Below are 15,418 nucleotides of genomic sequence, written 5' to 3' on the forward strand. Positions count from 1 at the left end.
TGCAGTTAACTAGCCCAACCTATTCCTTTAATTCAGCCCATCCCTTTGTTTCCCATAAAGGATACTTTTAGTTAATTTAATATCTATAGAAACAATGCTAATGACTCATTTGCTGTTAATCAATATGTGGGTAAATCTCTGTTTGGGGCTCTCAGCTCTGAAGGCTGTAAGACCCCTGATTCCCCACTTCACGCCTCTATATTTCTGTGTGTGTGTCTTTAATTCCTCTAGCGCCACTGGGTTAGGGTCTCCCCGACTGAGCTGGTCTCGGCATTGTTCCTAGAGTGTCTTTGCTGGTTTTGGTCCTCTGCATTCCCATATAAGTTTAGAAACAGCTTTTTGAATTCAACTTGGAGAGAACTGAAGTTTTGATAATATTGAGTATTCCTCTCCATAACGCTGGTACATGGTGCCATTTATTTTGGTCTTCCCTATTTTCTCTGTATAACTTTTTACATATATATTTCTATGGTGCTCTTATACATGTAGTAATTGATTGATTCCAAGACATCTTTTATTTTTAATGCCATTGTAAATGTTACATTCTTTAAAGTGTAAGTTTATAAATGTTTGTGCTGCCATATAGAACGTTTTAATTATTTTATATTGTTTTGTATTTAACATTCAAAAACTCTTTAGTCTCTGTAGATTCTCTAAGACTATTTATATAAATATATCTAATGCATATTTGTTTCTTCCTCTTCAATCTTCATATATTTTACTGGTCTTGCTTTATTGCATTTGTAGAATCTCTAGCACAATGTTGGATAGCAATGGTGAAGGAAGGCATTTTTATTCTAAACTCAAGAGGAACTTTTTTTGTTTTTGCTCTTGATAGCATTGTGTTTTATATAAATTTTTAAATTTCACATAATTTTAGGCTTATAAGAAAGCTGTGCAACATTTTATAAGTATTTCTGGATACCCTTCATCCAGATTCAAAAGGATAGCTTTTGATATTTCACCATTAAATAGAAAGTTTAATATAAGTTTTTTTGGTAGATGCTCTTTATTAGATTAAAGATATATTATTCTAGGCCAGGCATGGTGGCTCATGCCTGTAATCCCAGCACTTGGGGAGGCCGAGGCGGGTGGATCACAAGGTCAGGAGATTGAGACCATCTTGGCTAACATGGTGAAACCCCGTCTCTACTAAAAATACAAAAAATTAGCCGGGCATGGTGGCGGGTGCCTGAAGTCCCAGCTACTCGGGAGGCTGAGGCAGGAGAATGGTGTGAACTCAGGAGATGGAGCTTGCAGTGAGCCGAGATTGCACCACTGCTCTCCAGCCTGGGTGACAGAGCAAGACTCAGTCTCAAAAAAAAAAAAAAAGAAAGAAAAAAAGATATATTATTCTATTTCTATTTTTAAGAGAATTAATTTTTTTTTTTTTTGAGACAGGGTCTGGCTTTGTCACCTGGGCTGGAGTGCAGTGGTGCGGTCTTGGCTCACTGCAGCCTCAACCTCCAGCACTTAAGTGATCCTCCCACCTTAGCCTCCTGAGTAGTTGGGACTACAGGTGGGCACCACCACACCTAGCTAATTTTAGTAATTTTTGTAGAGGCAGGGTTTCTCCATGTTGCCCAATGTAGTCTCAAACTTCTGGCTCAAGCTATCTGCCCACCCAGCCTCCCAAAGTGCTGGGACTGTAGGTGTGAGCCACTGACCCCTGTGTAAAATAATTTTTTAAATCCAGAAAAGATGAATTTTATAACACATCTCACTTGCATTTAGTGAAATGTCCATGCAATTTTTTCCCCTTAGTTCTGTGAATGTGTTAAATTACATCAAATAATTTTGTAATTTGAAACCTACCTTGCGTTTCTGGTATAAATTCTCCTTAATCAGCATATAGTATTCTTTATATGTAATTTCATTCACTTTGCCAATATCTTGCATGGAATATTTTGTCTGTGTCTTCGAGTGGTTGGATTTTGGTGTCAGGATACTAGCTCATTATGAATTGGGGGATGTAGAGGTGATTTCTATTTATTCCAACAGAGCTAGTCTTCTTCTTTTCATAGCCTGCTTTGTACCCTACGACCTGGCATTTTCTGGATGGCATCATTGGGCTATGTTGACCTTTGGTTTTCTGTGGGTTGATACATTGGAGATAGGGCAGGACACGGGAGGGAAGACAAGAGTGAGATGGGGGGATTCACTCCCAGCTGCCCTTCTTTAGGGCTACAAGTTGGCCATGGCTGTGTTCCTCTCCTGTGGCCAAAGGTCCTGTGAGCTCACCCTCCCACAAGTACAAGTCTCACTGGATCATAGCAACAACTCCTTTCCTTGCCTCCCATTAGATATTTTGCTCTCCCTTGCCTTGGGCATTTTGTTATTGGTTTCCCTTAACTTTCCTCACAGCACAGCTTTAAGCCTGTGAACCCAAAAGTATCTGAGACAGGTCTCAATCAATTTGAAAGTTTATTTTGCCAAGGCTAGGGATGTGTCTATGACACAGCTTCAGGGGGTCCTGAGGACATGTACCCAAGGTGGTCAGAGTACAGCTTGCTTTTATACATTTTAGGGAGATATAATACATCAATCAATGCATGTAAGATTTACATTGCTTTGATCTGGAAGAGCAGAATGACTTGAAGTGGGGTTGGGGGGCTTCCAGTTCTTAGGTGGGTTTAAAATTTTTCTGATTGGCAGTGGGTTCAAAGAGTGATTGTCAATAGAAAAGAATGTCTGGGTTGTGATAAGGGATGGTGGAGACCAAGGTTTTATCATGCAGATGAAGCGTCCAGGTAGCAGGCTTCAGAAATAATAGATTGTAAATGTTTCTTATCAGACTTAAGGTCTGTGTTGATGTTAAATCCTGGTTGGTTTTTCCTGAATTCCAAAAGGGAGATGGGTATAATGAGGCAGGTCTGACCCCTCCTTCCATTTTGACCTGAACTAGTTTTTTAGGTTAGCTTTGGAATGCCCTTGGCCAAGAGGAGGGGTCCATTCAGATGGTTAGGGGCCTTAGAATTTTATTTTTTGTTTATAGCCATTTATTAAACTCTTGTCATGTATCCTATGTGAGTGTGCCATTTCCTCCCTGCGGGGACACTGACTGGTATAGGCAATGCACCCTGATAGTTTATGCTTTGGAAGAATTTGTATAAGATTGGAGTGGTGTAAGTGCCTGACAGGTTCTTCCTGCCTGCTGCACAAGCAAATCGATTCATGGAGACCATGGCATTGCAGTGAAGAAAGAGTTTAATTGATGCGAGGCTGGTCAAACCACACCAGTGACAGAGTTATCATCAAGGCAATCTCATTGAAGGCTCAGAGGCTAGGTGTTTTTCAAATATGCTTGGTGGGCAGGGAGCTCGGGTATGAGGAGTGCTGAGTGGTTGGGTTGGAGATGAAATCATAGGGAGTGAAGCTGTCTTTTTGCATGGAGTTACTTCTGGAGGCCACAGGAACAACTGGTGGGTCCAGGAGAAGCCATTGGTGTTAGATATTAAAAAAAAAACCACCTAAAAAGGCATCTCAAAAGGCCAATCACAGGTTCTACCATAGTGATGGTATCTGCAGGAGTAATTGGGGAAGTTGCATATCTGTGAATTCCAGAATAATTGCTGGCAATTATTTAATATGTTTATTACATTTAATTTTTTTATTTTAACAGCTTTGTTAAAGTATAATTGACATATAACAAGTATGTATATCTAAAGTATATAATTTGTAACTTTTGTTTATGTCTGTATCTTGGCCAAATTAAGGCTCCTCTATCCTCCTAGCCTGATGGTCTCTCATTAGCTTTACAAAGACAGTTGAGTTTTGGGGAAGGGCTAATATGATTTAAAGTATGAACTAAATGTTTCTTTTCAATGTTCCTCTTTTCACTAATCTATTAAGTCAATTCTAATTGTATTTGAAAATCTTGTATATGTTCTTTAAATTAATTTTTTTGTCATAATACCTTCATTGAATTATAATTGACATATAACAATTATGTATATCTAAAGTATATAATTTGTAACTTTTGACAGTGGTAAAAATCAGAACAACCACCATAATGATCAAAATAATGAACACATCCCTCACTTCCAAATGTTTTGTTGTGCCTGTGTGTAACACCCTCTCTTGTATCTCCTTAACCCCTTCCTCCTCTCTCTTTCTCTTTTTTTATTTTTTTTTGAGACAGAGTCTTGCTCTGTCACCTAGGCTGGAGTGCCATAGCACAATCTTGGCTCACTGCAACTTCTGTCTCCCAGGTTATGAAATTCTCCTGCCTCAGCCTCCCGAGTAGCTGGGATTATAGGCGTGTGACACCATGCCAGACTAATTTTTGTATTTTTAGTAGAGATGGGGTTTCACCATGTTGGCCAGGCTGGTCTCAAACTCCTGACCACAGATGATCCACCTGCCTTGGCCTCCCAAAGTGCTGGGATTACAGGCATGAGCCACCGTGCCCAGCCAACCCTTTCCTCCTCTCTAGGCAACTGCTGATCAGTTTTATGTCAGTATAGATTAGTTTGCTTTATGTAAATTCAATCATACAGTATGAAATATTATTGTTTCCTCAAAGAGAAGTCTTTTAGGTTAATCTGTGTCATGTGTATGAATACTTTATATCTTTTTTGAGTGTTAAATTTTAAAAAATTACATATGGCAAAACTCAGTATTTATGATGTACATTTCCATGAGTTTTGACAGCTATGTCTTATGTAGGTTTTGTATTGGTGTCTAGAATCTCAAACACTACCATCACAGTAGAGATGCTATTTTCTTACTTTCAAACATTTCTTGTGTTGTGCTTTTGTAGTGAAATATTCTCTTCGCCCTTAATCTAATTCTGAGTGGCCACTGGTTTGTTCTTTATTCCAATAACTTTGCCTTGTCTAGAACTGCTTATCAATGCAATAATACAATAAGTAGCTTTTTATGTCTGGCTTCTTTCAATAATTTTTATCAATTACACATTCTAACTAGGATCTTACATTTTTAAAGGTATCATGTATCCTTATGAATATTCATTTTTTCAGATGTTTTAATTACTGGAAATAAGATTACTCATCTCATTTCTTAAAAATCTGGATCTTATGCACCAATATATTTAATATACATTTTTGTTTAGTTACTAGATAAGATTTGTTTTTCCCCTCCAGCTTTATTGGTATAATTGACAAATAGGAATTGTGTATATATAAAGTGAACAAGTAGATACTTTGATATACATTTACATTGTGAAATAATCATCATACTCAAGCTAATGAACATATGCATCATAGATTTAATATCATATTTAGTATCTTAAAATTAAAGAAGTATTGAAGGAAACCAGACTCGGAAGGCTACATATTGCATGATTTCATTTATAGGCAGTTCCAGAAAAGGCAAAGCTTTTAAAAGATTTTTAAAGTTTCATTTACTCATGGTCAACTGGGGTCTGAAAACAGATGAGGCAGTACAACAAGATATATAAGATATATAAGAGAGAGAGAGAGAGAAAGAAAGAGAGATAAACCACATTCACACAACTTTTATTACAGCATATTGGTATAAATTTTTATTTTATTATTAGCCTTTGTTGCTAATCTCTTCTTGTGTTTAGAAATTAAACTTTATCATATGTATGGATGTATCAAAAAAACAGCACATTGTGTATAAGGTTGGGTACTATGAATGGTTTAAGGTACTCATTGGGGGTCTTGGAAAGTATCCCTTGCAGATAATGGGGGGCTACTCTACACTATAGAGTATTATGAATCATGGTCATCATACTGTCCATTAAATCTCCAGAGTTCATTCATCTTGCATAGCTGAAACTTTGTACCCTTGACCAGTAACTTCTCAGTCCTCTCTCCTGCTTCTTCTGGGCCCCCTGGAAACCACTATTCTACTCTCTGATTCTATGAGTTTGAGTATTTTACATATCCCATAGGAGTCAGATCATACAGGATTTTTGTCATGAGTCATGAGTATGTGGGTCTGGTGCACAGGTGGTAAAAAGAATTTACCAAGACAGTTGTAGGTAAAGAAAGGCAGATTTATTAGAAAATGTATAAAACTATGTTGCAAGAAAGCAATGGGCAAGTCAGCAAGAGAGGTGCTGACTGCCAGGAGATAAAGGCTTGCTGGGGATTTTATAGGATGGTGCTTGTACTGTGTGCTGGAGAGGGCTATGTGCAGTACTCTATTGCCAAGGTTGCAGTGATCTAACGTGCATTTTCCTGTCAATCAGCCGAGGGTCTGATGATAATTCAGGTGCAGGAGGATTTTGAATTATTTGTGCAGGAGGGCTATATGTTCCAGACCGTAAGGAAGGGCAGACTGATAATTTACCTGCTTTCTCTTTTTGCTTTCCCCTGCTCCCACCAGCCTCACTCATTTTCTCTAATTAGTGCCCCATTGATTTGTCTTTCTGTGTCTACCTTATTTTTCTTAGCATAGTGTCCTCCAGATTCATCCATTTTATTGTAAATGGTAGGGTTTCCTTCTTTTTTTAAAAACTGAACAGTAGTCCATTATATCTTTTGTAGAATGGAAAAATGTATATATCACATTTTCTTCATCCATTCATCCATTAACAGAAAGTTTGATTGTTTCCATATCTTGGTGATTGTGAATAATGCTACAATGAACAGGGGAGTGCAGATGCCTGTTTGAGATATTGATTTTATTTCCATTGATTGTATATTCAAATGTGGGATTGCTGGGTCATATGGTAATTCCAACTCTATGCTGCTTTTCATAGAGGCTGCACAATTTTACGTTTCCATCAACAGTGCACAAGGTTCTCAATTTCTTCACATCATCATGAACGCTTGTTATTTTTTGTCTTTTTGATAGTAGCTGTGATAATGGGTGTGAGATGATAGATAGCTTGTGGTTTTGGTTTGCATTTTTTCTGATGATCAGTGATGTTGAACACCTTTTCAAGCATCTATTGGCCATTTGTATGTCCTTTTAGGAAAAATATCTATGCATGTCCTTTGTCCATTTTCAATTGGATTGTTTATTTATTTTTTTGCTATTGAGTGTCTGAATTAATTACATATTTTGGATATTAACTTCTTATTAAATACATGGTTCTCAAATACTTTCTCTGGTCTGTAGGTTGACGTCTCCAGCTTTGTCTTCTTGGTCAGGATTGGTTTGTCTATTTTGGCTTTTTTTGTGATTCCATAAACACTTTAGCATTGTTTTTTCCTATTTCTGTAGAAAATGCCATTGGGATTTTCCTAGGGATTGGCTTGAATCTGTAGATTCTTTGGTAGTGTGGATACTTTAACATTATTAATTATTCAAATCTGTAAACGTAAGAGATCTTTCCATTTCTCTGTGTCTTCTTTAATTTTCTTCATCAATGTTTTAGACTTTTCAGTGTGCAAGTCTTTTACTTCTTTGGCTTAGTTTATCCTAATAATTTTATTCTTTTTGTTGTTATTGCAGATGTAATTGTTGCCATATTTTCCTTATTGGCTAGTTCTTTGTTAGTATACAGAAATACCTCCGATTTTTGTAGGTTTATTTTGTATTTTGCAACATTACTGAATTTATTAGTTTATAATTATTTGTTTATTATTTTAGTTATTATTTATTAGTTTATTATTAGTTATTTATTAGTTATTATTTATTAGTTTATTATTAGTAATTGTTATTACTAATATATAACTATTATATATATAACTACTTTATATAATATATAATATTATAACTATTATATATAATATATAATATAACTATTATAATATAACTATATATAATATAATATATAACTATTATATATAACTATAATAATATATAACTATTATAAATAAATAATAACTAATAATAATTAGTTATTATTTATTAGTTTATTATTAGTAATTATAATTATTAGTTTATTAGTTTATAATTTTATGTGTGCATATTAAGTCTTTAGGGTTTTCTACATATAACATCACGTAATTATCTTTTTTTTTTTTTTTGAGACAGGATCTTGCTCTGTTGCTCAGGGTAGAGTGCAGTGGCGTGATCTTGGTCAGCTTCCCAAGTAGCTGGAATTACAGGTGCACACAATCTCACCTGGATACTTTTTGTATTTTTAGTGGAGACAGGTCTAACCATGTTGGCCAGGCTGGTCTCAAACTCCTGACCTCCAGTGATTCACCTGTCTTGGCCTCCAAAGTTCTGGCATTACAGGCGTGAGTCACCACGCCTGGTCAACATCATGTGATCTTGTAAGAGCTACTGTTTTACTTCATTTTTTCTGATTTAGATGCCTTTTCTTTTCTTGCCGCGTTACTCTGGGTAGGACTTGCAGTTCCATGTTAAATACAAGTGGTAAGAGTGGGCATCCTTATCTTGTTCCTGATCTTAGAAGAAAGAATTTTAGTTTCTCTTTATTGATTATGATGGTAGCAGTGGGCTTTTTATATATGACCATATTTGTGTTGAGGTAAGTTCCTTCAATACCTATTTTGGTGGTGGTTTTAATATGAATGGATGTTGGGTAATGTCAGGTGTTTTTCTGCATCTTTTAAAATGATCCTGTGGTTTTTATTCTTCATTCTGTTAATATGGTGTGCCATGTTGATGGATTTGCATATTTTGAAACATCTTTCATTTCAGGGATAAATTCTACTTGGTCATATTGTGTAATTCTATTCATGTGTTTGAACTTGGTTTTCTACTATGTTATTGAAGATTTAAAAAATCTATGTTCATTGTGAATATTAGATTGTAGCTTTTTTCTTTTCTTCTTTTGCTTTTATCATTTTAGATGGACACAATAATAATTGTATATATTTATGGGGTACAGTATGATATTTCAATACATGTATACAATGTGTAATGATCAAAGCAGGCTGATTAGCATATACACCTCAAACATTGATCATTACTTTGTGTTGGGAACATGCAGTATCTGCTCTTCTAGGTATTTGAAAATATACAGTAAGCCAGGTGCAGTGGCTCACGCCTGTAATCCCAGCACTTTGGGAGGCTGAGGTGGGAGGATCATGAGGTCAGGAGATCGAGACCATCCTGGCTAACACGGTGAAACCCTGTCTCTACTAAAAATACAAAAAATTAGCAGGGTGTGGTGGCAGGCACCTGTAATCCCAGCTACTCAGGAAGCTGAGGCAGGAGAATGGCATGAACCTGGGAGGCAGAGCTTGCAGTGAGCTGAGATTGTGCCACTGCACTCCAGCCTGGGCGACAGAGTGAGACTTCATCTCAAAAAAAAAAAAATACAGTAAATTGTGTAATACAGTCAACCTACAATCCTGTAGAACACTAGAACTTATTCCTCTTATCTAGCTGCACTTTTGTATCCATCCATCAATCTTTGGCTATACTCCCACCTCCCCCAACTCTTTCTTGCCTCAAGTAACCCTTAGTCTCTCCTTCTATGAGAGCAAATTTTTAACCTTCCACATGTGAGTGAGAACATACAGTATTTATCTTTCTGTGTCTTGGCTTCTTCTGCTTAACACAATGACTCCAAGCTCATTTATGTTGCTGCAATTGACAGCATTTTATTCTTTTTCATAGCTAAATCATATTCCATTGTGCATGTATACCATATGTTCTTCATCTGTTCACGTGTTCATGGACACTTAGGTTGATTCCATGTTTTGTCCATTGTGAACAGTGCTGCAATAAACATGAGAGTGCAGATACCTCTTTGATATACTGACTTCCTTTTGTCTGGATGTGTACCCAGTAATGGGATTCCTTGACCATATGGTCAATCTATTTTTAGTTTCTTGAGGAACCCCATAGTGTTTTTCCTAATGGCTGTAATAATTTACGTTCCCACAAACAGCATACAAGAGTTCTCTTTTCTTCGCTTTCTCACTAGCATTTGGTATCTTTTTTCTTTGTCATAGTAGCCATTTTAACTGGGATGAGATGATATCTGAATGTGTATTTGATGTGCATATCCTGGATGATAAGTGTTGTTGAGCATTTTAAAAATATTAGTTGGCCATATGTATGTCATCTTTTGAGAGATGTTTATTCAGGTAATTTGTCCATTTCTTTTTCTTTTTTTTTTTTTTGAGATGGAGTTTCACTCTTGTTGCCCAGGCTGGAGTGCAATGGTGCAATCTTGCTCACTGCAACCTCTGCCTCCCGGGTTCAAGTGATTCTCCTGCCTCAGCCTCCCGAGTAGCTGGGATTACAGGCACAGGCCACCACGCCCAGCTAATTTTATATTTTTAGTAGAGGCATGGTTTCACCATGTTGGCCAGGCTGGTCTTGAACTCCTGACCTCAGGTCATCCATCCACCTCAGCCTCCCAAAGTGCTGGGATTACAGGCATGTGCCACCGCACCTGGCCAAGTTGTCCATTTTTACATCGGATTATTTGTATTTTTTTGACATTGAATTGTTCGAGTTTCTCATATATTGTGGATATTAATCCGTTGTTGAATGAATAGTTTGCAGTTTTCTTCTCATTCTGCAAGTTGTCTCTTGTCTCTGTTGATTGTTTTCTTTGCTGTGCAGGAGCTTTTTAGTTTAATGTAATCCAATTAGCCTATTTTTGCTTTTGTTTCCTGTGCTTTCAAGTTCTTCACCACAAAATCTTTGCCCAGATCAATGTCTTGAAGCATTTCCCCTGCTTTCTTCAAGTAGTTCCATAGTTTCAGCTCTTAATTTAAGTCTGTAAGCTATTTTGAGTTGATTTTATTAATATGGTGAGATATAGGGGTCTAGTTTCATTTTTCGGCATACAGATATTTAATGTTCCAGGCATCATTCATTGAAGTTTTTTTTTCTCTTGCCTAATTGCTCTGGCTAGGACTTCCAGTACTATGTCAAATAAAAGTGGTGACAGGCCAGGCATGGTGGCTCATGCCTGTAATCCCAGCACTTTGGGAGGCCAAGACAGGCAGATCACGATGTTAGGTGATCGAGATCATCCTGGCTAACATGGTGAAACCCCGTCTCTACTAAAAATACAAAAAATTAGCTGGGTGTGGTGGCACATGCCTGTAATCCCAGCTACTCTGGAGGCTGAGGCAGGAGAATCGCTTGAACCCGGGAGGCGGAGGTTGCAGTGCGCCGAGATCGTGCCACTGCACTCCAGCCTGGGTGACAGAGCGAGACTCCATCTGAAAAATAAATAAATAAATAAATAAATAAATAAATAAATAAATAAAAGTGGTGATAATGGACGTTCTTGCCTTGTTTCAAATCAATACATGTGACACATCATATCAACAGAATGAGTACAAGAACCATATGATTATCTCAGTAGGTGCAGAAAAGGTGTGATAAAATTCAACAGCCCTTTATAGTAAAAACTCTTAACAAGCTGGGTATAGAAGGAATGTAGCCCAATACAATAAATCAGTGTATGGCAAACCCGCAGCCAACATCATAGTGAATAGGGAAAAGTACAAAACTCTTCCAGGAAATGTAAAGAACCAGTAAATGTTCTTGCTGCCTTTGTTGAAAATCAGTTGGTTGTAAATGCTTGGATGTACTTCTGAGTTGTCTGTTTAGTTTCACTGGTCTGTGTGTCTGTTTTTATGCCAGTACTATGCTGTTTTGTTTACTATAACTTTGTAGCCTATTTTTAAGTCAAGTCATGCTATGCCTCCAGCTTTGCTCTTTTTGCTCAGGATTGCTTTGGATGCTCAGAGTCGTTTGTGGTTTCATATAAATTTCAGGATTATTTTTTATATTTCTGTGACAATATCATTGATATTTTGATAGGGATTGCATTGAATCTGCAGATCATTTTTGGCAACATGGTCATTTTCACAATAGTGATCCTTCCAATTATGAGCATGGAATATCTTTTCATGTTTTGGTGTCCTCTTCAATTGGTTTCCTCAGTATTTTATAGTTTTTTTTTGGTAGAGGTCTTCCACCTCCTTTGTTATAGTTATTCTGAAGCTTTTTTTTTTTTTTGGTAGCTATTTTATATGAGATTGCTCTTTAATTTCTTTCTTTTCTAATTTGTTGTTGATGTTCAGGAATGGTACTGGTTTTAGTATGATGATTTTGTATCCTGCACCTTTAATAAATTCATTGGTCAGTTCTAAGAGTGTTTTGGTGGTGCTTTTGGGGTTTTCTGTACATGAGATGATGTCCTCTGCAAGCAGAGACAATTTGATATCTTACTTTCCAGTCTGGATGCCCTTTATTTCTTTCTCTTGCCTAATTGCTCTGGCTAGGACTTCCAGCACTACATTGAATAAAAGTGGTAGAAATGGACATTCTTGGCTTGTTCCAGATCTCAGAGGAAGAGCTTTGTACTTTTCGTTATTCACTATGATGTTAGCTGTGGGTTTGCCATACATTGATTTCTTGTGTTGGGCTACATTCCTTATACCCAGTTTGTTAAGAGCTTTTACTATGAAGGGCTGTTGAATTTTATCATGCTTCTTCTGCACCTATCGAGATGATCATATGGTTCTTGTACTCACTCTGTTGATGTGGTGCGTCCCACTTATTGATTTGTGTATCTGGAACCATCCTTGCATCCTGGGTTAAATCCCACTTGGTCACGGGAATGATCACTTTCATGTGCTGCTGAATTTGGTTGGCTAGTATTTTGTGGAGGATGTTGACATCTACATGTATCAGGGATATCGGCCTATAGTTTTCTCTCTCTCTCTCTTTTTTTTTTTTTTTTTTTTTTTTTTTTGCTGTGTGCTCCTCTGGTTTTGGTATCAGGATAATGCTGGTCTTGCAAAATGAATTTGGAAGTATTCCCTACTCTTCAATTTTCTGGAAGAGTTTGAGAAGAATTAGTATTATTTTCTCCTAAATGTTAGGTGGAATTCTGCAGTAAAGCCATTGGCATCTAGGCTTTTCTTTGATAGGACACATTTTATTACAGATTCAATTTGTTTGAGATAGGAGGGCTAGATGGGACTGACTGACTAGTTCTCCTCACAGATCACACATGATTTGGTAAAGTAGTTTCCCTTGAGGGTAGGCTTTTGTTATATAGCACAGGATACTTTGGGCTTACTTCAAAATGCTTGTTTCCTTGGGTGTGTTTCAGAATGATTATTTTCACCCCTCCTCCTGTCTGAAGCATGAGATAATTTTTCTCCAGTCTTCATCATGAGAATCTTGTGTGTCTCCTGGAGGAAAATCTCATGAAAGTATGGGTGCTGCCCCCATTACGAGACTGGGTTCCCAGGTTTTAAGTCTCAAGCTTGTCCACCCTTAGCCTCCGGCAATTTAATTACTGTTCACCTGTCCCTATCAGTTGCTGGTTCCCAAGGCTTCCACTCATCAAAATCTGATCCTCTATATTTGCTGTCTCTCCAGTTTGGGGGGCATTGCTTTGCCCTATGAACTCAATTCTCTGAAGAATTTAAGAAGGGCTATTGATTTTCAGTTTGTTCAACCTTTTGTTGTTGTGAGGATGGGAGTAACAAGCTCTTTACATGCTGGAATGGAAACCAGAAGTCTAGATCTATATTTTCTATTTCTCGTTATCAAGTTCTCTTTCCCCTATACTTTTGTCAATATCTCCTTTTCATGTGGAAATTATCAGAAGCCTTCACAAGCCAAGCTGGAGCTTCTATGCCAGGGCTACGTAATAGAGTTTAGTTTGTTTATTTATTTATTTTTTTTGTAGAGACAGGATCTCCCTTTTTTGCCCAGGCTGGTCTTGAACTCCAGTCCTAAGGTAATCTGCCCTGGCCTCCCAAAGTGCTGAGATTATAGGCATAAGCTACCATGTGTGACCTTTTTTTTTTTTTTAATGCTATCTTGATCTAGTTTTGAAGCCCTGGCAAGAGGCTGGTGAGTTCCCTTTAATGGGCTGTCACACTCTGGGTCACTATGCACAAGCTCTAATCACCCCAGGGCCAGGTACCAGACAGCTAGGGATGACCCCTATTCCCTGAAACCTGTGAAATTGTTCAAACTCATCAATCCACAGGGAGCCTGAAACCTAGCTAGCTCCACTAACCCTGCTTGCCATACATAAGCAGCCCTCTACAGTTATTCCTTACTGTTACCCTGTCCCTGGGTGCAACCCCCTGCATACCCTTGCCTGACAGCCTTCTCCCCTTTGGAGCTGTAAGTAACCAAGAGTTGTGCTTTTCATGTATCTGAGTGTCAGCATGTTATATCCCACCATAAAAAGAACCTTTACATCTTGTAAAACAGGCTGTACTTTGACTTCAGGATTTTACCCTTCCAGGCCCCTTGAGTTCTGTTTCTAACCAGGTACTTCCTGGGCATCTACCTCCAGCCTAGAGGTGTGGGTTAAGGCTCCCCTAAGGGTTTGTACCTAAAAGTATGAATCAGTTTCCACCATGGTGAATCTGGGCAATTTTATAATAGCTCCAGGCATGGTTCCTACAGAGACTGGAAGACTATGCAGTAGTGGCTGGATGCCTGCAACAGTGTCCCTTGTAGGGGAGACCCACCCCTCAGTATGCCATAGCTATGACCAATACTGGTTTCATTATTTATGACCCAACCTGTCCCTAGGGCACGAAGAGGATGCCCCTTTGTTTCCAAGTTCCCTTTTACTCTTAGTACGAAATCCAAACTCCTAGTGTGTCTGGAATGATTCCTTAGGTTCCAACCCTTCCCCTGTCTGCCATGATGAATGCTTCTCCAACTATACCCCAAACTACCTCCACCCAACAGATCTCCCTGAAGCCTAGTCCATTCAGCTGCCAGGCCTTTGTTCAGATATCTTCTCTGCCAGGAACAACCTCCAAGGAATTTGCATTTCTTTCAGGTTTCCAGGTACTGCTGATGTTGCTGGTATAGAGACTACACATTTTAATGTAATAAGTGATTTATTCACTTACTATAAAAATTTACATATTCTCTGAACATTTCCTGTGTTTATGTCTTGGACTTTATTTCATTGCTTCAATTCTCCCAAGCTTTACAACCAGGAAATGGGTTGGTATATTTCATATTAAACTGATTTAAATAACTACAAAATTAGCAAACCAAGGTCAGTGACAGATAATTGCAGATTTGGTTATTTTCTTTCATAAATAATGACTAATTGTCAATGAGTAATTTTGTATAATACTATTATTTTTACTAAAATAAATTTTTAAGGGAGAAATAAAGCTGCAAATAATTAAGCAATTTGTTTATACATTGGGATCCACCACCTTCCAGAAAGTCACATTCTTCTCAGTGTAAGTGGTGAGCACTTACAAACTTTGTCCTGTCTACCTTTTTCTTGACATGTTCCAATCTTGCCATGTAATTTCCATTGACTTTCTATACTAGTGGGTTCTACTAGAAATAGGTTATCTCAGCTTCAAGGGAGATTAAGCTTAACAGGTATGGTTTGAGGCACTCTGAAAATTACCCTGAGAAATACATTAACTTACATGGTTGGGGCCCTCCCTCTTGCCAAACTGCTATTAGAATAAAAGATGAGGCATCTAATTTCCCAATAAAAAGAAAGGCAGTGTATAGGGTTTTTTCATTTCATTTTTTATTGTAATAAAATATGTGTAACATAAATGTTACTACTTTA

The sequence above is a fragment of the Gorilla gorilla genome, chromosome 20, assembly GCF_029281585.2.
Source record: "Gorilla gorilla gorilla isolate KB3781 chromosome 20, NHGRI_mGorGor1-v2.1_pri, whole genome shotgun sequence".
Lineage (NCBI taxonomy): Eukaryota > Metazoa > Chordata > Mammalia > Primates > Hominidae > Gorilla > Gorilla gorilla.